Source organism: Panthera onca, chromosome C1 (assembly GCF_046562875.1).
Source record: "Panthera onca isolate mPanOnc1 chromosome C1, mPanOnc1 haplotype 2, whole genome shotgun sequence".
In the NCBI taxonomy this organism is placed as follows: Eukaryota; Metazoa; Chordata; class Mammalia; order Carnivora; family Felidae; genus Panthera; species Panthera onca.
The window spans coordinates 35,536,474-35,544,590 of NC_138346.1; the positions used below are offsets into that span (position 1 = coordinate 35,536,474).

Below are 8,117 nucleotides of genomic sequence, written 5' to 3' on the forward strand. Positions count from 1 at the left end.
TTGAAGTTTGGGTGTTCTCTTTTAGTTTTACAGATAGCATGAGTTTCATGTAGTTTTATTTGTTCTTTTTATTGTACTGTATTATGTTTTTGGAGAAGGAATTGGGAAATTCAGATTTATGCAGCTATGGCTGCTATTATCTTGGCTACTCAAAAATTCTACATTAGTATTATTTTGATGGAAATGCACTCTTCCACGAGGCATTTTAAAAAGAAAAACACTGCAGGGGCACCTGGGTGGTTCAGTCGGTTAAGTTTAAGTGTTCGACTTTGGCTCAGGTCATGATCTCATAGCCTGGAGCCTGCTTCGGATTCTGTGTCTCTGTCTCTCTTTGCCCCTCCCCTGCTTTCGCTCTGTCTCTCTCTCTCTCAAAAATAAACAAACATTAAGCAAATAAAAAGCAAATCACATAAAAAGAAAAACACTGCAATCCATTGAGGTTAAATAAATAAAGGAGCAACCAGACCCCCTCATTCTCCTTCCTATAACCTTGTCCAAGGTTGGAAGGAGGAAATTGTTTATGGTTTGGGAATCTTTTTCCAAAGAATATACGTGAAGTTATTTGCTCCTCCTCAACCATGAAAAGTCCCTATCTTTCCCATACCAGGGAGAGCTGGAAGAGAAGAGTAGTCTTGACTTTGATCAGGCCTGTGACTCAGGCTTTGATTTATATGGTGCTTTCTCTTTTCCTTCCCCTCAAGCTTTGTTGCATCAGAGCTGGGATTATCCTTACTTCTTGGAGAGGTGGTAGAGAGAATAGTCAGCTAAGGGCTTTCCTGATGCTTGGCTTCCTTATAAGATCTTCCCCTCCATTCATTATACCATACAGTGGGGAAGAGCCAGAGGGTGGGGTCACCCCAATGCTGTTGAGCTAAATATCTGGGCTTTGGCTTGAACCTTGTACTAATAGACCATGAGGACTGTTCTCATCCTGGCTCAGATCCCTGTTTACCTTAACACTCCAGGAGTCTCAGCCTCTCAAGTTGTCCACTGCCAATTGGGTTCCCATGCCCATACTGCTAGTGTGTCCACTAGTCTGAACCAATTCCCGACTCTTCTCATTCCTCTTAAACATTTCCACTGAGCTTCTTAGAGTTCCCTTTTTAAATGCTCCCTTCATTTCTCTCATCCTGTTTTCTTTTTCTTTTTTTTTTTTTAACTGAAACTTGTCTGTTTCTAGAGACTGCTTCCTCTGCAGCCTCTCAAGTAGTGACTCCTTTTCCTTCCACTCCCTGCATACGTCAAGGCTAGGAGGTGGGGTTGGTGTCTTTTTTTCTCCCATTACTGTTAAAAAACATTTTTTTCCTCCATCCTTTCTCTAAGTTCTAGCTAATCTGAACTCTGTGCCACCTGGATATAGTATCTGTCCTTGTCTCCTCAATGTAGTCTTCTAAGGTTCTTCTAATCATCCATTATTGATGATATTAGCTTCTGTTTAATCTTCTTTCTTTCTACTCTTGTTGACTTTACTACTTATGGGGATAACTCATCTAATAATAATAATATTTTAAACTCCTTACTTCCATTAGCTGTTCTTCTACCTCACTCACGTGGAAACATGGCATTACAGTCATTGTAATAATAATACCTCTGAAATACTGAAATCAAGTATGATCCTTTCTGGCAAAACAGGGGTGTCCACTCTCACTACTTTCATTCAACACAGTACTGGAAGTCCTAGCTACAGCAATCAGACATTCAAAAGACTTCCAAATTGGTGAGGAAGAAGTAAAACTGTCACTACTCACAGGTGACATGACACCATATATATAGAAAACCCTAAAGACCTCACCAAAAAATTATTAGAATTGATAAATGAAGTCAGAAAAGTTGTAAGATACAAAGTTAATATACAGAAATTTATTGTGTTTCTATACACAATAAAGTAGAAGAAAGAGAAATTAAGAAAACAATACCATTTATAATTGTATCAACAAGAACAAAATACTTAGAAATAAATTTAACCAAGGAAGTAAAAGGCCCATGCTCTGAAAACTATAAGACACTTGTGAAAGAAATTGAAGACAAAACAAATAAATGGAAAGATATGCCATGTTCATGGATTCAAAGAGTATCATTACAGTGTCCATACTACCCAAAACAATCTACAAATTCAATGCAATTCCTATAAAAATACCAATAGCATTTTTCACAGAACTAGAATAACCCTAAAATTTGTATGGAACCACAAAAGGCCATGAAAATCCAAAGCTATTTCTCAGGCTTCTTGAGAAAGAACAAAGCTGGAGGTATTGCAATCCCAGATTTCAAGATATACTACAAAGCTTTAGTAACCAAAACAGTATGGTACTGGCACAAAAATAGACATATAGATCAATAGAAGGAATAGGGAACCTAAAAATAAACCCATGTCTATATGGTCAATTAATCTTCAACAAAGGAGACAAGAATATGTTTTTACATATGTTTACAATGGTAAAAAGACAGTCTCTTCAGTAAATGGGAAAATGGGAAAACTGTACAGCTACATGCAAGGAATGAAACAGAACCACTTTCTTACACCATACACAAAAATAAACTCAAAATGGATTAAAAACCTAAATGGGAGACCTGAAATCATAAAACTCCTAAAAGAAAACATAGGCAGTAATCTCTTGGACATCTGCCTTAAAAATATATTTATGGATATGTCTCCGCAAGGAAGGGAAACAAAGGTAAAAATAAACTATTGGGACTATACCAAAATCAAAGTTTTGTGCTGCAAAGGAAACCATTAACAAAGTAAAAGGGCAACCTAGTTAATGGGAGAAGGTATTTGCAAATGATACATCTGATATCCAAAATATATAAAGAACTGACACTACTCAAAACCAAAAAACACTACAATTAAAAGACGGTCAAAGGATTAAATAAACATTTTTCCAAAGAAGACATACAGATGGCCAACAGATAAATGAAAAGATGCTCAACATCTTTGTATGTATATGTGTGCATATATGTATATATATATATGTACACACTCATATATATATGCACACATATATGTAATTATATATACATATATATATAAACACACATACATACACACATATAATGGAACATTACTCAGCCATAAAAATGAAATCTTGCCAGTTGTGACAACATGTATGGATCTAGAGGGTATTATTATGCTAGGTGAAATAAGTCAGACAGAGAAGGAAAAATACCATATGATTTCACTTATATGTGGTGGAATCTAAAAGCAAAAACAAAAACAAATGAACAAAACATACTCTTAAATTCAGAGAACAAACTGGTGGCTGCCAGAGGGAAGGAGGGTGGAGGGATGGGCAAAGTAGAGGAAGGACACTAAGAAGTACAAACTTCCAGTATAAAACAAATAAGTTGAAAAAATGGAAAGTACAGCATAGGGAATATAGTAAATAATACTGTAGTAACATTGTATGATGACAGATGGTGACTATACTGATCTTGGTAAGCATCAATAATATATAGAATTATCTAATCAATATGCTGTACATCTGAAATGTAACACTGTATGTCAATTATACATATGTCAATTAAATAAAGTTTAGTATGTAAACCTAAGTAAAATAAAATAAGTATAATATGATATTCTCTGACCACTGCCCCCAATTCTTCCAGCTCACTTACTCTAGTACTCCTATTTAAATAATTCCTTAACTTCATGGAGCTCTCCAATCCATTAACCTCACTACTTTTTTCACTATCCATCACCAACTCTAGATAGTTATTTCTCTCCTTACCCAGTTTAGAGTCCATTGTCCATCAGGGGAATCAATCACTTGCAAACATCCTCAACTCTTTTGCCCCTCTCTCCTTGTATTATATTTCAACCCTAGCTGAGTCCCATTATCATTCTCTAAAATGAAGCTGTTGAATGTTGCTGGATAAAAGTCACATAACTGGAATGATCATCCATGTTAGAATGATTATAATCTTCAAATAGGCTCTCATTCCTTCTTGGAAATCATTATCATATTTCCATAGAAAGTCTGATTTTTAAATTTCTCAAAATAAATAATTCATACTTTATTCTTTCTCAAACCTCATCCATACCTCATCTTCTTTACTGTCAGCCTCTGACCTTGCTTTAGAGTTAATAGAGAAAGTAGAAACCATTCAATCAGAATTTCCTCATTTAACCACTGTGAGATTTACCAGTTCATAGGAACTTTATCTTCTCTGTTTTATCTCCTCTCTGCTCTTGTCTAACAAAAAGTCTTCCACCTGTGGAATATTATTCAGCCACGAAAAAGAATGAAATCTTACCATTTGCAATGACATGGATGGAGCTAGAGAATATTATGCTAAGCTCAGTAAGTCAGTCAGAGAAAGACAAATATCATAGGACTTCACTCATGTGTGGAATTTAAGAAACAAAACAAATGAGCAAAGGGGAAAGACAGAGTGAGCAAGAAATAGACTCTTAACTGTGACGAACTGATGGTCATCAGAGGGGAGGTGGGTGGGTGATGGGTGAAATAGGTGATGGGAATTAAGGAGTGCACCTGTTATGAAGAGCACAGGTGTTGTATGGAACTGTTGAATCACTGTATTATATACCTGAAACAAATATAACACTGTATGTTAACTAACTGGAATTAAAATAATTTTTTTAAAAGGAAATTACTCCACTTGTGCCACTCCAAGTACCCTTTTGTCTTCTCAAGTATCATATTCCTTCAGTGGTCCCCTCTTTCCCCTGCACCACCAATCTCTACCTATCCATTGCATCACTCCCACCAGCATGACTTGCTATAGTAACTCTCATCCTAGCTTCTTTCCCTGACCCCGCATCCCACCTTAACTACAGCCCCACTTCTCTCATTCTCTCCACCATACGTCTTCTCTACAGCTAATTTCCCATCTCACATTCACCCTTCAACCCACTTTTATCTGGGCTTGCATCTTCATCACAGCATTGAAACTGCTTTTGTCAAGGTCACCAAGAATGTGTATACTACCAAATCTAATGGACTCTTGACCTCGTAACAGCATTTGACAGAAATGACATTTTCTTCTCTGCCGCTCCATATTCTTCTCCCCTCTGGATTTTCCTTCTAAACCTGAACTCTAAGTATTGGAGACAGTGCTCCATCCTATATCTCATTTACCTGTTCTTTGAATAGGCGATTTTATCCAGTCCCATGGCTTTAAATGCCGATGCCTTCCAAATTCACACCTTTAGCACAGAACTTCACTCCTGAGCTCCAGATTTATCCAGTTGCTATGTAATCTATTTACTTGGATGTCTAGTAAACATCTCAATCATTAAAGTCCTAATTACAGTTTCTGATTGCTCCCATAAATCACCATTTTAGTAAATGGTACCATCATTCAGTTGGTCAAGCCAACAATTTAGAAGTGATCCTATATTTTCCCTTTCCCATATGGGGCAGCCATGAAAACACATCTCTCAGATCTCTGATTACAGGGAGCATTACTGACTGATGGCCCCAGTTGCCGTGCTCTGAAATCTATCACCATGATCCAGGCTGCACATCCTACCGACTGCTCTAGCCAGTGACTGAGTGAGACAGGGTCACTAAGACAGTCCCCTTCCCAGGAGACATAGGACTCCTCTGATGGGGGACATTGGCTTGAGGACTCCCCATTGGCTTTCTTGAATGATTCTTAGAATTGCATCATATCTACAACTTTTCCTACCCATTTTTCCCTGTCTTCCATGAGAGTTGAATCAGCATCCAGTCTAAAGGTTTTCCCAGTCCCCTTCAGAGCCCTCCCTGTTTTTCCCTCACAGGTGTCTTCCCCAGTAAGTCTTCTGCATGTCTAATCTGACCTTACAGTCTGTTCCTCAAAGAACCTGAACACACTATAGTTGAACTATCAGCAATTTTATGTTATTTCTGTTTCCTAAATATATATCTTGCAGCCATCTACTTTTCTCTATTGCCATCATCACTGAGTAGAAGCTATGCCATTTCTCCCCTGGATTATTGCAACGGTCGCCTAGTCTCATCTTATGCCTCTCCAATCCATTCTCATCACAGTAACAAGAGTGATTTTTTTTTTTAACAGTAAATCAAGCATGCCATTTCCCTGCTTAAAACCTTTCAATGGCTTTCCATTATGCTTAGGGTAAAATTTAAACTCCCACAACCACCATAAGTACTTTAAAACCTGGCTCCTGCCTATCTTTTTAGCTTCATCTCATATCACCTTCCTCCTTGTCCTCATGCTCACCAAGCTCCAGCCACACTAGTATCCTTTCTCTTCTTACAAATTGTCAATTCTTTCCTGCCTTGGGCCTTTTTTGCTTGCTCTCTCTTTTTTATAAATTACTTTTCCCCCCATCTCTTCAGAGGGCAGGCTCATTCTCATCCTTAGTGCTCAACTTGAATGTCCCCTCATCAGCATCCAGGGCCTTCTCCACCCCAGCCATCATCTCCACCAAACATTATCCTATTTCCTCTTAAGTAGTTACCACTATCTGTAACTATTTAGCTTAGTGTCTGTTTCTCCCACTTGAACAGGAGTAGGCAAAGTATGGCCCATAGGCAGCCAATTGTTTCGGCATGGCCCATGATCTAAGAATGGTTTTTACATATTTAAGTGTTTGAAAAAACATTTTTTAAGTTTTTAAATTTATTTGGGGGGGGTGTGCATGCACACAAGCTGAGGAGGGGCAGAGAGGGAGAGAAAGAGAATCCCAAACAGGTTCTGCACCAACCGCGTAGAGCCTGACATGAGGCTCAAACTCTAACTCACAAACGGTGAAATCGTGACCTGAGGTGAAATCAAGAGTCAAACGCTAAACCAACTGAGCCACTCAGGCACCCCTGAAAAAAATTTTTTAAAGAATATTTCACAACACATGAAAATTATGTGAAATTCAAATTTCTGTGTCCACAACTAAAGTTGGAATACAGCCACCCTCATTTATATACTATCTATAACTGCTTTAACACTGCAACAGCAAAGTTGAGTAGGTGTGTATGGCTCACAGAGCCTAATTTACAGAAAAAGTTTTCTTTATTTAAGTAATCTCTACCCTTAACATGGGGCTGGAACTCCCAACCCTGAGATCATTAGTCACATGCTTTAGGAGGGAGCTAGCCAGGTGCTCCCAGAAGCAATGTTCTGACCCTGACACTAAAATACAAGTGCCATTGGGCATTGATTGTCTTGTTCAGTCCATCACTCCTAGCGTGTGGTCCAGGCTAATGCTCAATTTATAGGATGAATCAACCTTACCACTCTCCAGGGACTATTACTATCTGAGGGAGTAGGTGGGCTTACTGGCTTATGCCCTTCTAAGACCCAGAGGAACTGGGAACCAATTATTATTGGCTCTAGAAAAGTACCTTGAAAACAGGACTGTGTTTTATTCATCTTGAAATACCTAGTAAAGTCTTTTGTACAAGGTAGGGTGCTACTGCAATCTGGAAGAACTCTTTTGGGGTTGTTGTTAAGATAAAATTTTGGGGTTGTTGTCAAGTAAAGGGCTTAGCATAATGTCAGGTGTACGTAAGTGTTCACTAAATGTTTGCTCCTGCCTCAATTTTCCTTGCTGTGATGGGAATAAAAGTGTGGGGTAGTACACAGACTCAAACAAGAATGTTCTTGTGTGAGACGGCTTTGTTTTTTTTTCATTTATTTATTCTCGATGGACAGAGGGAGGCAGAGCGTGAGCATGGAGGGGCAGAGAGAGAGGCACAGAATCAGAAGCAGGCTCTAGGTTCTGAGTTGTCAGCACAGAGCCCGACCTGGGGCTGGAACCCATGAACCATGAGATCCTGACCTGAGCCGAAGTCAGATGCTTAACCGACTGAGTCACCCAGGCGCCCCCGTGTGAGGCAGCTTTGTAAACTACAAACACAACCCGAATGGACTTACCCAAGTGCAGACAGAATTTTACTAAATCTTGGCAGTGAGCAGCCCAGTTTGGAGCGAAGGGCCTTCACCTGGGAGTCGGAAGACATAATTCTTCCTAACTCTTACCATTTAACTGACCCTGAACAATCGCAACTTCAGTGTCGTTTCTTTTCTTCATGTGTAAAAGCAGCCTCCAAACGGACACCACGTTCCTCAGGGGTCCAGCCGGCGTGTCTCTTCCAGGTCTTGCCCTTCCCTGCAGGTACTAAGACCCTTCCAATCGGCTCTGCGCGCCC

At 39.2% G+C, this 8,117-nt stretch overlaps 1 protein-coding gene across 1 annotated transcript in view; it reads right to left on the reverse strand.

Annotated features, from left to right (window-relative positions):
* SGO2 (shugoshin 2) overlaps positions 1 to 8,113 on the reverse strand; it is a 68,406-nt gene extending 60,293 nt beyond the window's left edge. The window contains exon 1 of the mRNA XM_060622869.3: positions 7,843 to 8,113. The gene's annotated coding sequence lies outside the window, so the exon portion shown is untranslated. The remainder of the gene's footprint in view (positions 1 to 7,842) is intronic.
* Positions 8,114 to 8,117: the final 4 nt, after the last annotated feature.